The sequence below is a fragment of the Solanum tuberosum genome, unplaced genomic scaffold (assembly GCF_000226075.1).
Source record: "Solanum tuberosum cultivar DM 1-3 516 R44 unplaced genomic scaffold, SolTub_3.0 scf00270, whole genome shotgun sequence".
Lineage (NCBI taxonomy): Eukaryota > Viridiplantae > Streptophyta > Magnoliopsida > Solanales > Solanaceae > Solanum > Solanum tuberosum.
Genome location: NW_006239200.1, coordinates 43,726 through 57,321, shown reverse-complemented (window position 1 = coordinate 57,321; position 13,596 = coordinate 43,726).

The window sequence follows — 13,596 nt, the reverse complement described above, 5'->3', positions numbered from 1 at the left end:
TAGAGGAGAATATGTTTTTTGAGAGGAGGCAACAACATCAGTTTTGTTGGCATTGGCAAGAGAGGCGCAAGTGCCATGATCCAGAGAAGAGGAAACGACACCTTAAAATTAAGAACAAAATATTTGTTACCTATTGGTGATTTATCATTAACTCTAATTACTTCAACCATTATACCATTCAAATTGCGGAAGATGTACCTTGAGAGGAGGCAACAACAACAGTTCTGTGGACATCCATAAGAGAGGTGCAAATATCACAATCCAGAGAAAAGGGAACGACACTAACACCCGTAGGAGAGGCATATTTGCAAGAATCCTCTTGCGAGTCACAAGTACGATCATCTAGAGGAGAAGATGTATCTTGAGAGGAGGCAGCAACAACAGTTTTGTCGACATCTGCAGCAGAAACGCAAATGCCATGATCCGGAGAAGAGGAAATGACACCTTAAAAATTAAAATGAATTTTTTTGTTACCTATTGGTGATTTATCATTAACTCTAATTACTTCAGTCATAATACCATTCAAATTCAAAATAAGAAGTTTTTTACTTGTCTTTATCCCCAACGTATCTACACTTGTGAGTATTTGTTCCTTCTGCAATTCAAATAACAAGATGAATCGTGCTATTTGAATACTACTCCGAAAAAGCAAACCCAATTGAAATAAATTACGACGAAGAAAAGTATCCACATAAATACTTATTGAAGCATATAAATGAGATTTCACTACTAACCTGATCAAAAGGAATTTTTTCTACCCTTGCATAAAACTCAAAGTACTTGCAAATAAAAACTCCACAACTTGAAGTATTAGTCTGGAATGGAATATCTCCCGTCGTGATTATTTTGAATTGGCAAGCATTAATGGAGTTCCCCAATTTTTTAATCTGAAAACATAATGTTAGTTTATTTCAAGTAATTCGTACTTAAATTAATAATTGAATGCATACAAACAAAAAATCAATGGCTTATAATCTTCCACGCATGTAAACATGGAATTAAAAATGTGTATACTCTTCTTTTCAAGGTCAGCACATGCTCCAAAGAAGTGACTCTCAACCAGCATTGGAAGAAAGATCTTGATGAAACAAAAACAATTGGATTTATACTCATGCTTTAGCATTGGTGTCATAGATTTAGTCTATTTTCCTTACCTTTTTGTGGTTTTCCTTATGTTTGTGTAATTTTTGGAAATCTATTTACTATGAAGGAAAGCTGCCTTTACTACACATCTAGAACCAAAGAAAAGAAATTACATTACATTGATGATGTATATTACGAAGATAATACATAATGAAAGTTGGATTTAACATAGGATATGCATGATGCTGTAGAAATAGGAATCTTTGAATTCGCGCTCCAAAAAATCAAAGAAACTTTCAACTACCTGCAATAAAGAATTATTAACTTTATTAAATATGAATTTAATAAACATTATTCCATCTCTTAAGCAAACCAATTAACTATCTAAATAATAAAACTCCTAAGCAAGCAAATTAACTCTCTACAGAGTATACAATTACCTCAGTGTTGAGCCACACGTTTGTATCTGATAATTTTTGCTGCTTAGCCAAAAATTCCTTCTTTATTTCAGCTTCCACATTTCTATCAGAATACATTTTCTTAACACTCTACAATTTGTGCAACAGAAGAGACAATGTCATTATTATGTTAATAAAAATAACTTAAGCTCAACCTATTGTAATTTATGCAGTAATTTATCACCTCTTGTGGATCAGTTAAATAACATGATCCCAGAACACATATCAATCGTTTCACCCTAGAAAAAGAATTCAATAAGAGAGAATAAGATATGTTAAGTGACATGATCCAAGAACACATTTGAAGAATTTAAAACTAAAATATTATATTTGTCATTACCTATCTGATTCCTGCAAAAACTTCCAAGCAGCAAGTACATTCTTTTGATTCTTATATGATTGGCGCATCTTGATAAAGTAGAATTCTAGAGAGGACGAATCGATAATACTTGAGTGATCAACCATTTTCTTTTTCGCCAACATATCTTGTTCACCATCACCTACGTTATCATTTATTCTTGATTCTTCTACCACAACACGCAAATCACTCACTATGTCACTCAACTTATTCACTTTGGCATCCAAAATATTCAATCTTTTATTTGTATTGTTCATCCAACTAGATATCTCTTTACAAAATTTAATAACTTCTGAAAGTTTGTCACTCAAATTAACATATATTCACCAACTCCCTCATGTGGTTGTCTACTTCTAATAGTTTCATTCATATAATGATCCGTAACAACCACAGGCCTTCCATCAATTTCTTTGGTCAACTCATCTAATATCTCATCTGCCTTATCTTCCAAATCCTTCAAATTAATCAAATATGATTTTTCTAGCTCCATATTAGCATAAATCTGAGTAGGATGCATTACAACCTATACAAAAATAAATTTTTCAACAATACAACAACAATAAAAACTTCTAAAATGAAAGATTGCACCAAAAAAACTTAAGTATTGACCTTTTTATTTTCGAATACTAATGACACTTTCTCATAATCCGGTTTTGTCGGGGTTTTAGCAAACCATCGGTACAATCTAGGAAATGGCAGTGGAGACTATGTTGATGTTTCTCCAAAAGTCTCTCCTAGTATAGGAATTTCTACAAAAGCCTATACTTGTATTGAAAACAAAAATAGTATTAAATAATATTAGTATAAATTAGAGATCAATACATACTCCGTCATGGCCAATTTAATTTCTCACCATAAATAATTTGAACTTACAAATAAAGCCCAAGAGAACCCTTGCAAGTTGATTCTTGGCTTCAATTTTTCAAACTCAGTATTCATAGTTGAAAAAGCATTATGCGGAGACTTGACTGTCTTCTCAAATGAAGCCAAGCGTTCATTGAATTGAAGCAAATTCAATAAATATACTGGGGTAGGGTTTCATTTGAGAAGACAGTTAACTCTTTGCACAATGCTTGCTCAACTATGAATACTAAATCCGAAAAATTGAAGCCAAGCATCAGCTTGCAAGGGTTCTATTGGGATTTATTGGTAAGTTCAAATTATTTATTGTGAGATATTGAATTGGTCATAATAGAGTATGTATCAATCTCAAATTTATACTAATAGTATTTAATGTTATTTTTGTTTTCAATACATGTATGGGCTTTCGAAACAATTTTTATACTAGTAGAGATTTTTGGAGAACCATCAACACAGTCTCCCTTGCAACTTCCTATATTGCGCCGATAGTTTGCTAAAAAATCGACAATTCCAGATTATGAGAAAGTTTCATTCGTATTGGAAAATAACAAGGTGTATACTTAAGTTTTATTGGTTAAGTATTTCATTTTAGAAGTTTTTATTATTGTGGTTTTGTTGAACAGTTTATTTTCGTATAGGCTTTAATGCTTCCTATTCTAATTCCTACTACTGTGGGTTATAAAAATCGTATTTGATTAATTGGAAGGATTTGAAAGATAAGGCGGATGAGAAAATAGATGAGTTGACCAAAGAAATTGATGGAAGACATGTGGTTGCTACGGATCATAACATGCATGAAACTGTTAGTAGTAGATAACCACCCGAGAGAGTTGGTGAATATGCTAATTTGAGTGACAAACTTTCAGAAGTTATTGAATTTCGTGAAGAGATGTCTGGTAGGACAGACAAGATAAATAAAAGATTGGTTGTTTTGAATATCAAAGTGAATAAGTTGAGTGACAAAGTGAGTGATTTGCATGTCATCATAGAAGAATCAATAAATAATGATAATGTGGGTGATGGTCAACCAGATATGTTGGCGAAGAAGAAAATGGTTGATCACCCAAGTATTAGTGATCCCTCTTCTCTAGAAATCTGTTTGATCAAGATGTGTCAATCAGATAAGAATCAAAAGAATGTACTTGTTGCTTGGAAGTTTTTGAAGGAATCAGATAGGTAAAGGCAAATATTATATTTTGGTTTGAAATTCTTGAAATGTGTTCTGAGATCATGTCAATTAACATATCTTATTCTCTCTTATTAAATTATTTTTCTAGGGTGAAACAATTGATATGTGTTCTTGGATCACGTCATTTAACTGATCCATAAGAGATGATAAATAACTCCATAAATTACAATAGATTTAGCTTAAGTTGTTTTCATTAACATAATAATGACATTATTTCTCTTCTATTGCACAAATTGTAGAGTGTTAAGAAAATGTATTTTGATAGAAATGTTGAAGCCGAAACAAAGAAGGAACTTTGGTCTAAGCAGCAAAAATTTTCTGATACAAACGTGTGGCTCAATAGTGAGGTAATTATGTACTTTTTAGATAGTTAATTTGTTTGCTTAAGAGATGTACTATTTAGATAGTTAATTTATTTGCTTAAGAGATGAAATAATGTTTATTAAACTCATATCCATACAGTTAAAAATTCTTTATTGCATGTGGTTGAAAGTTTCTTTGATGTTTTGAATTGCAAATTCAAAGATTCCTATTTCTACAGCATCATGCATGTCGTATGTTAAATTCAAGTTTCATCATGCATGTCGTATGTTAAATTCAAGTTTCATCATGCATGTCGTATGTTAAATTCAAGTTTCATCATGCATGTCGTATGTTAAATTCAAGTTTCATCATGCATGTCGTATGTTAAATTCAAGTTTCATCATGCATGTCGTATGTTAAATTCAAGTTTCATCATGCATGTCGTATGTTAAATTCAAGTTTCATCATGCATGTCGTATGTTAAATTCAAGTTTCATCATGCATGTCGTATGTTAAATTCAAGTTTCATCATGTATTTCCTTATTAATGCACATCATCCATATAATGTAATGTACTTTCTTTGGTTCTAGAGGTGTAGTATAGGCAGTTTTCCTTCACAAGAAATAGATTTCCAAAATCACACAAACATAAGCAAAACCACAAAAAGGTTAGGAAAATACACTAAATATATGACATCCATGCAAAATCAAGAGTTTAACTCCAGTTGTTTTTGTTTCATCAAGATCTTTCTTCCAATGCTGGTTGAGAGTCACTTTATTGGAGCATGTGTTGACCTGGAAAAGAGGAGTACTCACTTTTTTTATTCCATGTTTACATGCTTGGAAGATTATAAGTAATTGATCTTTTTGTTGGTATGTATTCAATTATTTATTAGCGTGGAAGCTCTTCTCCTATGGATGATTGTACTTGTGTCTCCTGTGTGGATGCTTGCAAAGATGGTGTCACTGAACAATCGAGGCACATATAATTAACTAGAACGGTACCCGCATTCTATAATTTTGTATTGAATAAGAAACTGCAAAGGGGCCCCAAGAATAAAAAGAGGAAAGTCAGCGATATAGGAGGCTCTCATATGGATTGTCCACAACTTTCACCAGAAAAGTAAGTATGCTTCTGCATATGAGTGGGAGGAAATCATTTGCAATGATAGAGCAACAGGGGAGTTATGGGGCACTTGCGGAGGAACCCTTTGGTTTTTGGGGCATTGGATTCTCACCAATGTTGGCGTTACTAGAGCCGAAATTCTCGCTTCTTCTTCGTCCACCACTGTTTTTATAATGCCTATTATCCGCCCGCTCAAGTGGGTTGTGGGTTTCAAATATCTTCTTTATCTTTTTTCTTATGTTGGCTAACAAACAATTTTTTTTTATGTCTTGTATTTGAATGGTTGAATGATGTTGAGCTCTTATGTAATTATATTTTCACTTAAATTTGTATGTATATTATGGTCTTTAACTTTTATTTCAAATTGTTGAATCCTTAACAAGTAGACAGTTTACTTTAGCTACTTTGGTACTTGCGGAAATATATCTCCAAACTGTTGTACTTGCTGAGATAAATCCAAAGTGGACGCAAAGAGAGCAAATTGGCGTCCCAGGTGAAGGAAGAATTTCTGCAAACCAGTGAAGTTAGGCAAGTTGTGAGCCTTATTGCGTTCGAAAAATATATATATTTATCCCAACATAATAATTTTTTGTTAGGCGTGGCCATTTGAATCATCTCTTCAATATTACTTATGTAAAACTTTATGCTATGATTATTTTCATAAACCACACATACATAAAAGTAGACACCTTATATTCTTGAACCCATAACAAGGGATAGTACAAGAATATTCACCTATTGTCCATCGACTACACCTTTCGGCCTGATCATAGGCCCTGACTCACCCTTCATAGACAAACCTTGTAGAGGAACCCTTAGGTTTTGAGGGATTTTATTCTCACCAATGTTGGTGTTACTCAAGCCGCCATTCTCGCTTCCTCTTTGTCCACCTAGCAAGTAGGCAGTTTGCTTCAGCTGCTTTTGTACTTGCTGAAATATATCTCCTCAACTGTTGTACTTGCTGAGATAAATCCAAAGGGGATGCAAAGCAAGCACATTAGCATCCTAGGTGAAAGAAGAATTTTTGCAAAGCAATGAAGTCAGGCATATTGCGAGCCCCATTGCGTGCGAAAAATATATATATATTTATCCCAACATTAGCACTTTTTTGTTAGGCGTGAACATTTGAATCATGTCTTTAATATTACTTATGTAAAACTTTATGCTATGATTATTTTCCTAACACATACATACATAAAAGTAGAGACACCTTATGTTTTTGAACCGATAACAACGGATAGAACAAGAATATTCACTTGTTGTCCATCGATTACACCTTTCGACCTAATCTTAGGCCCTGACTCACCCTCCGTAGAAGAACCTTGCGGAGGAACCCTTAGGTTTTTGAGGGATTTGATTCTCACCAATGTTTGCATTACTCAAGCCTGCATTTTCGGTTGAATTAGAAATTGAGCACAGTGGAGAGCTATTTCCAATTGACAATCTCACATCCAAAACTACTCATAAGACTACAAATGAAACACGTATTTCAAATGGCAAGGATGTACTACACAATCTCCAAGTACAACCTAGTATGGATAGTAGAAATCTTAAACCAACAAATGATATTACTATAAATCTTACTCCTGATTCAAACACAACCAACATCTTTCACAAAGAAGAGATAACGAACAATGCCGCAATACAACAACACTCACTACCAGAATCAACAACAGAACACTATGCAAAGACAAAGCATCCTACTATCAAATATGAACAACCAGCACCATATCCCTTATCAACTGGCAAGGAACAACCCATCCTATCAAAATATGAAAATGCCAATACTTGTCACTGAGAGGAAGATTGGTTTTTGTTAATATTGTACTTCATGCACTCCCTTCATATAGCTAATATCATAGGTGGAAAGGTGGGTGAACTCCCAACTACTCTATGGGCCAATAGCAAATGAAAAGGAATCTGGAATGGAGAAATGTGAGAAGAGACTTACTAATTGGTAATGCTAATACTTGTCACTGAGAGGTAGATTGACTTTGATTAATAGTGTACTTGATGCACTCTATTCCTATATGATGTATGTATTTTCTATGCCAGCTAATAGGAAAAAATGGGCTATTTATTCCTGAAAAATTGTTTAATCTAATCAAAATAAACAAGACATCATAATCAAATCCCATACTTTTGGGAGATAGCCACATCCCTCTCCTAGATTTACTCCCAAATACTCTTGACATACTACATAAAACTAATTTGGTTGAATTAGAAATTGAGCACAGTGGAAGTGATAATTTCAATTAACAATCTCACATCCAAAACTACTCATAAGACTACAACACGTATTTCAAATGGCAAGGAGGTACTACACAATCTCCAAGTACAACCTAGTATGGATAGTAGAAATCTTAAACCAACAAATGATATTACTATAAATCTTACTCCTGATTCAAACACAACCAACATCTTTCACAAAGAAGAGATAATGAACTATGTCGCAATACAACAATACTCACTACCACAATCAACAACAGTACACTATGCTAAAAGCATACTACTATCAAATATGAACAACCAACAACATATCCCTTACCAACGGATAGGGAACAACCCATCCCATCAAAATATGGAAATGCCAATACTTGTTGCTCTTTTTCTTCCCTTTTTAAAACTTAAATCACAATTTTCACTTTTAAAGCTAAATGCATGTTCTTCTTCTTCCCTTTTTAGACCTAACTCACTATTTTTTTCACTTCAAAACACAAAACCCTCTTCTTTTTAAACCTAAATCACCTTTTTTCTAGATATGCTATGGAGAGGCGCGGTTGCCACGATTCAGAGAAGCGAGAATGGCACCAACACCCGTAGGAGAGACATCTTTGCAAGAATCCACTTTGGAGTTGCAAGTACGATCATCTCGAGGAGAACATGTATCTTGAGAGGAGGCAACAACATCAGTTCTGTCGGTATCCGTAAGAGAGGAGCGAATTCCATGATCCAGAGAAGAGGAAACAACACCTTAAATATTAATAAGAAAATATTCAATACCTATTGGTGATTTATCATTAACTCTAATTACTTCAGCCATAATAACATTCAAATTGCGGAAGATGTACCTTAAGAGGAGGAAACAACAGCAGTTTTGTGGACATCCATAAGAGAGGCGCAAATGCCACGATCTGGAGAAGAGGGAACAACACTCGTAGGAGAGGCATCTTTGAAAGCATCATCTTGGATTTAACATAGGACATGCATAATCCTGTAGAAATAGGAATCTTTGAATTCACCATTCAAAATATCAAAGAAACTTTCAACCACCTGCTATAAAGAGTTATTAAATGTATTAAATATGAATTTAATAAACATTATTCCATATCTTAAGCAAACCAATTAACTATCTAAATGGTACATATCTTAAGCAAGCAAATTAACTATCTAAAGAGTACACAATTACCTCATTGTTGACCACACGTTTGTATATGAAATTTTTTGTTGCTTAGACCAAAGTTCCTTCTTTATTTCAGCTTCCACATTTCTATCAAAATACATTTTCTTAACACTCTACAATTTGTGCAACAAAAGAGACAAAATGTCGTTATTATGTTAATGAAAACAACTTAAGCTCAACCTATTGTAATTTATGCAGTAATTTATCACCTCTTGTGGATCAGTTAAATGACATGATCCTAGAACACACATCAACTCTTTTACACAAGAAAAAGAATTCAATAAGAGAGAATAAGATATGTTAGGTGACATGATCCCAGAACACATTTCAAGAATTTCAAACTAAAATATTGTATTTGACATTACCTATTTGATTCCTTCAAAATCTTTCAAGCATCAAGTACATTCTTTTGATTCTAGGCTGATTGGTGAATTATGATAAAGCAGATTTCTGGAGAGAACGGATCGATAATACTTGGGTGATCAACCATTTTCTTCTTCGCCAACATATCTAGTTGACCATCACCCATGTTATCATTTTTTCTTGATTCTTCTACCATAACACACAAATCACTAACTGTGTCACTCTACTTATTCACTTTGACATCCAAGACATCCAATCTTTTATTTATCTTGTCCATCCTACTAGACATCTCTTTACGAAATTTAATATCTTCTAAAAGTTTGTCACTCAAATTAACATATATTCACCAACTCCCTCAGGTGGTTTTCTACTACTAACAGTTTCATGCATATTAACATATGTAGCCACCACAGGCCTTCCATCAATTTCTTTGGTCAACTCATCTATTTTTTCATCCGCCTTATCTTTCAAATCCTTCCAATTAATCAAATATATTTTTTCTGACTCTGCAGTAGTATGAATCCGAGTAGGATGCATTACAAGCTATACGAAAATAAATTGTTCAACAAAACCACAACAATAAAAACTTCTAAACTGAAAGATTGCACCAATAAAACTTAAGTATTCACCTTGTTACTTTCCAATACTAGTGACACTTTCTCATAATATGAAATTGTCAATTTTTTAGCAAATCATCAATGCAATCAAGGAAGTGGCAAAGAAGACTGTGTTGATGGTTCTCCAAAAGTCTTTCCTAGTATAGGAATTTCTCCGAAATCCCATACAGTATTGAAAACAAAAATAGTATTATATAATATTAGTATAAATTTGAGATCAATACATACTTTATAATGACCAATTCAATATCTCACCATAAATAATTTGAACTTACAAATAAAGCCCAAGAGAACCCTTCCAAGCTGATACTTGACTTCAATTTTTCAGACTTAGTATTCATAGTTGAGAAAGCATTGCGCAGAGACTTGATTGTTTTCTCAAATAAAGTCAAGCATTCATTGAATTGAAGCCAATTCAATGAATATCCGCGGGGTAGGGTTTGATTTGAGAAGACAGTCAAGTTTCAGCACAATGCTTGCTCAACTATGAATACTAAGTCCGAAAAATTGAATCCAAGCATCAGCTTGCAAGGGTTCTCTTGGGCTTTATTCATAAGTTCAAATTATTTATGGTGAGATATTGAATTGGTCATTATAGAGTATGTATCGATCTCAAATTTATACTAATATTATATAATACTATTTTTGTTTTCAATACTGGTATGGGATTTCGAAGCAATTCCTATACTAGGAGAGACTTTTGGATAACCATCAACACGGTCACCTTAGCCACTTCCTAGATTGTGCCGATGGTTTGCTAAAAACCTGACAATTCAAAATTACGAGAAATTTCATTAGTATTGGAAAATAACAACGTGTATACTTAAGTTTCATTGGTTCAATCTTTTATTTTAGAAGTTCTTATTATTGTGGTTTTGTTGAACAATTTATTTTCATATAGGCTATAAAGCATCCTACTCATACTTGATTAATTGGAAGGATTTGGAAGATAAGGCGGATGAGAAAATAGATGAGTTGATCAAAAAAATTGATGGAAGACCTGTGGTTGCTACGGATCATAACATGCATGAAACTGTTAGTAGTAGACAATCACATGAGAGAGTTGGTGAATATGCTAATTTGAGTGACAAACTTTCAGAAGTTATTAAATTTTGGAAAGAGATTTTTAGTAGGAAAGACAAGATAAATAAAAGATTGGATGTTTTGGATGTCAAAGTGAATAAGTTGAGTGACACGGTGAGTGATATGCGTGTCATGGTAGAAGAATAAATAAAAAATGATAACGTGGGTGATGGTCAACCAAATATGTTGGCGAAGAAGAAAATGATTGATCACACAAGTATTAGCGATCTGTCCTCTCCAGAAATATGCTTTATCAAGATGAGCCAATCAGACAAGAATCAAAAGAGTGTACTTGTTGCTTGGAAGTTTTTGAAGGAATAAGATAGGTAATGACAAATATCATATTTTAGTTTGAAATTCTTGAAATGTGTTCTGAGATCATGTCACTTAACATATCTTACTCTATTATTGATTTTTTTTCTAGGCAGAAACAATTGATATTTGTTCTAGGATCATGCCATCTAACTGATCCACAAAAGGTGATACATTATTGCATAAATTTCAATAGGTTGAGCTTAAGTTATTTTCATTAACACAATAATGATGTTTTGTCTCTTTTGATGTACAAATTGTAGAGTGTTAAGAAAATGTATTTTGATAGAAATGTGAAAGGTGAAACAAAAAAGGAACTTTGGTCTAAGCAACAAAATTTTTTTGATACAAACGTGTGGCTCAGCACTAAGGTAATTATGTACTCTTTAGACAGTTAATTTGTTTGCTTAAGAGATGTACTAATTAGATAGTTAATTTGTTTGATTATGAGATGGAATAATGTTTATTAAATTCATATTTAATACAGTTAATAATTCTTTATTGCATGTGGTTGAAAGTTTCTTTGATAGTTTGAATGGTGAATTCAAAGATTCCTATTTCTACAGCATCATGCATGTCGTATGTTAAATCCAACTTTCATCATGTATTTCCTTAGTATTGTCCATCATCCATGTAATGTAACTTCCTTTCTTTGGTTCTAGATGTGTAGTATAGGCAGCTTTCCTTCACAGGAAATATATTTCCAAAAATTACACAAACATAAGAAAAACCACAAAAAGGCAAGGAAAATAGACTAAATCTATGACACCAATTTAGATGCTAAATCATGAATATAACTACAGTTATTTTTGTTTCATCAAGATTTTTCTTCCAATGCTGGTTGAGAGTCACTTTTTTGGAGCATGTGGTGACATGGAATCTCAAAGGATCAAAACAAACCATAATTACAACATGCATCAATTATTTGACAGATGAAATAATTCTTCCGGTTATTACTCAATTCAATACAATTGATGAGATAATATTAACATAAATCTTTGTTATTAATTCAAGCACTTCAAATTCTTTAGGTTTTCATTATCTAATATTTAATATTTAATTAATTAAATAATTTATAACATTTTAATTTAGAGTAGGGGTAAAATTGTAATCCAACTTTACACTTTGGAGCTTCCCACTTTTTGTAATATATATGATATGATATATAGAATAATTTTAGGACGTATAACCTAATTTTTTAATATCTATTTTCCTTTGCCATTGAATTTAAAATAAAGATCATTTTTTTAGTATATATAATTTTTAAAAGTTACATGAGTATTATTAAACACTATGTTTCAATAAAGGAAGAGATTTTGTGTTCCAAAAGACCTCAAATGACTTGGTATAATTTTTGGCTTTTCCTCTAATGTCTTATTGTAGTTTTGGCTTTGACTCTCATTGTTGTAGTTGTTCAGTTGTCTTCTTAATTTTCTTTTTGGAGGTTTCATACAATTTTTTATCATCACTGCCTTTAATGAAAAATACCCTCACAATTTGGAACATACATCCCTAAAGAAGGAATTAGATTGAAGAGTAAAAATATAATGTCTTAAGCCATTACGTGGTCATTCAATTTGATAGGATTTATGTAGTTTATCATTACTTTAGTTTATGACATTCTATTTATCTAATTGTATAGCTAGATAGATACATATTAAAACCTTGAATATATTTTTTCCCTTTAAGGCTTGTAGCTCCAAACATGCAATCACATTTATTCATAAATTTAAGTTATTATTGTATTTCTAAAGAATTAACATAAAATATGATACATTAAAGCCTAAAGGTAATTCATAGATTGCAAGAGAATTTCCTTTCGAAGTAATAAAATAATATCAGAATAAATGATACGATTTAAAAATATATATAGTGTGCATCAGTAGGGGTGTACATCACCGGGTTGGTTCGGGTTTTTTAAAAATCAAACCAAACCATTTGTATCGGGTTAAAATATATATAAACCAAACCAAACCAATAATAGTCGGATTTTTTCAATCTCGGGTTTTTTCGGGTTATTCGATTTTCTCGGGTTATTCGGGTTTTCTCGGGTTTTTTTATAAAGACTAAAGAGCTTGTGTTCTTTCAGTGATTTAAAAAAAACGTTGAACACTAACATGATTTTTCATCCTAGAAAAGCATTCGGTAGTTTCTTTTGGCATTGCAAGCCCATGAGTTCAATAGGCAATTCTCCATTCTATTTGGAACACAAATTCTCAAAAAATTACTACTATTACTATTTTGGACAAATCATAAAATAATATCAATAATCAAGAGTGATTCATTATACATTAGAGAAATTCATGAAAGTAACATAGTGGCTTAAACAATTTTTGCATAGTCAAAATATTGTCGTCAAAAGTTAATACGAGTTATTTACATTCATATTTAAAGATGGTGTACAAATCTTTAAATTCTACACCATCATTACTTACAACCTA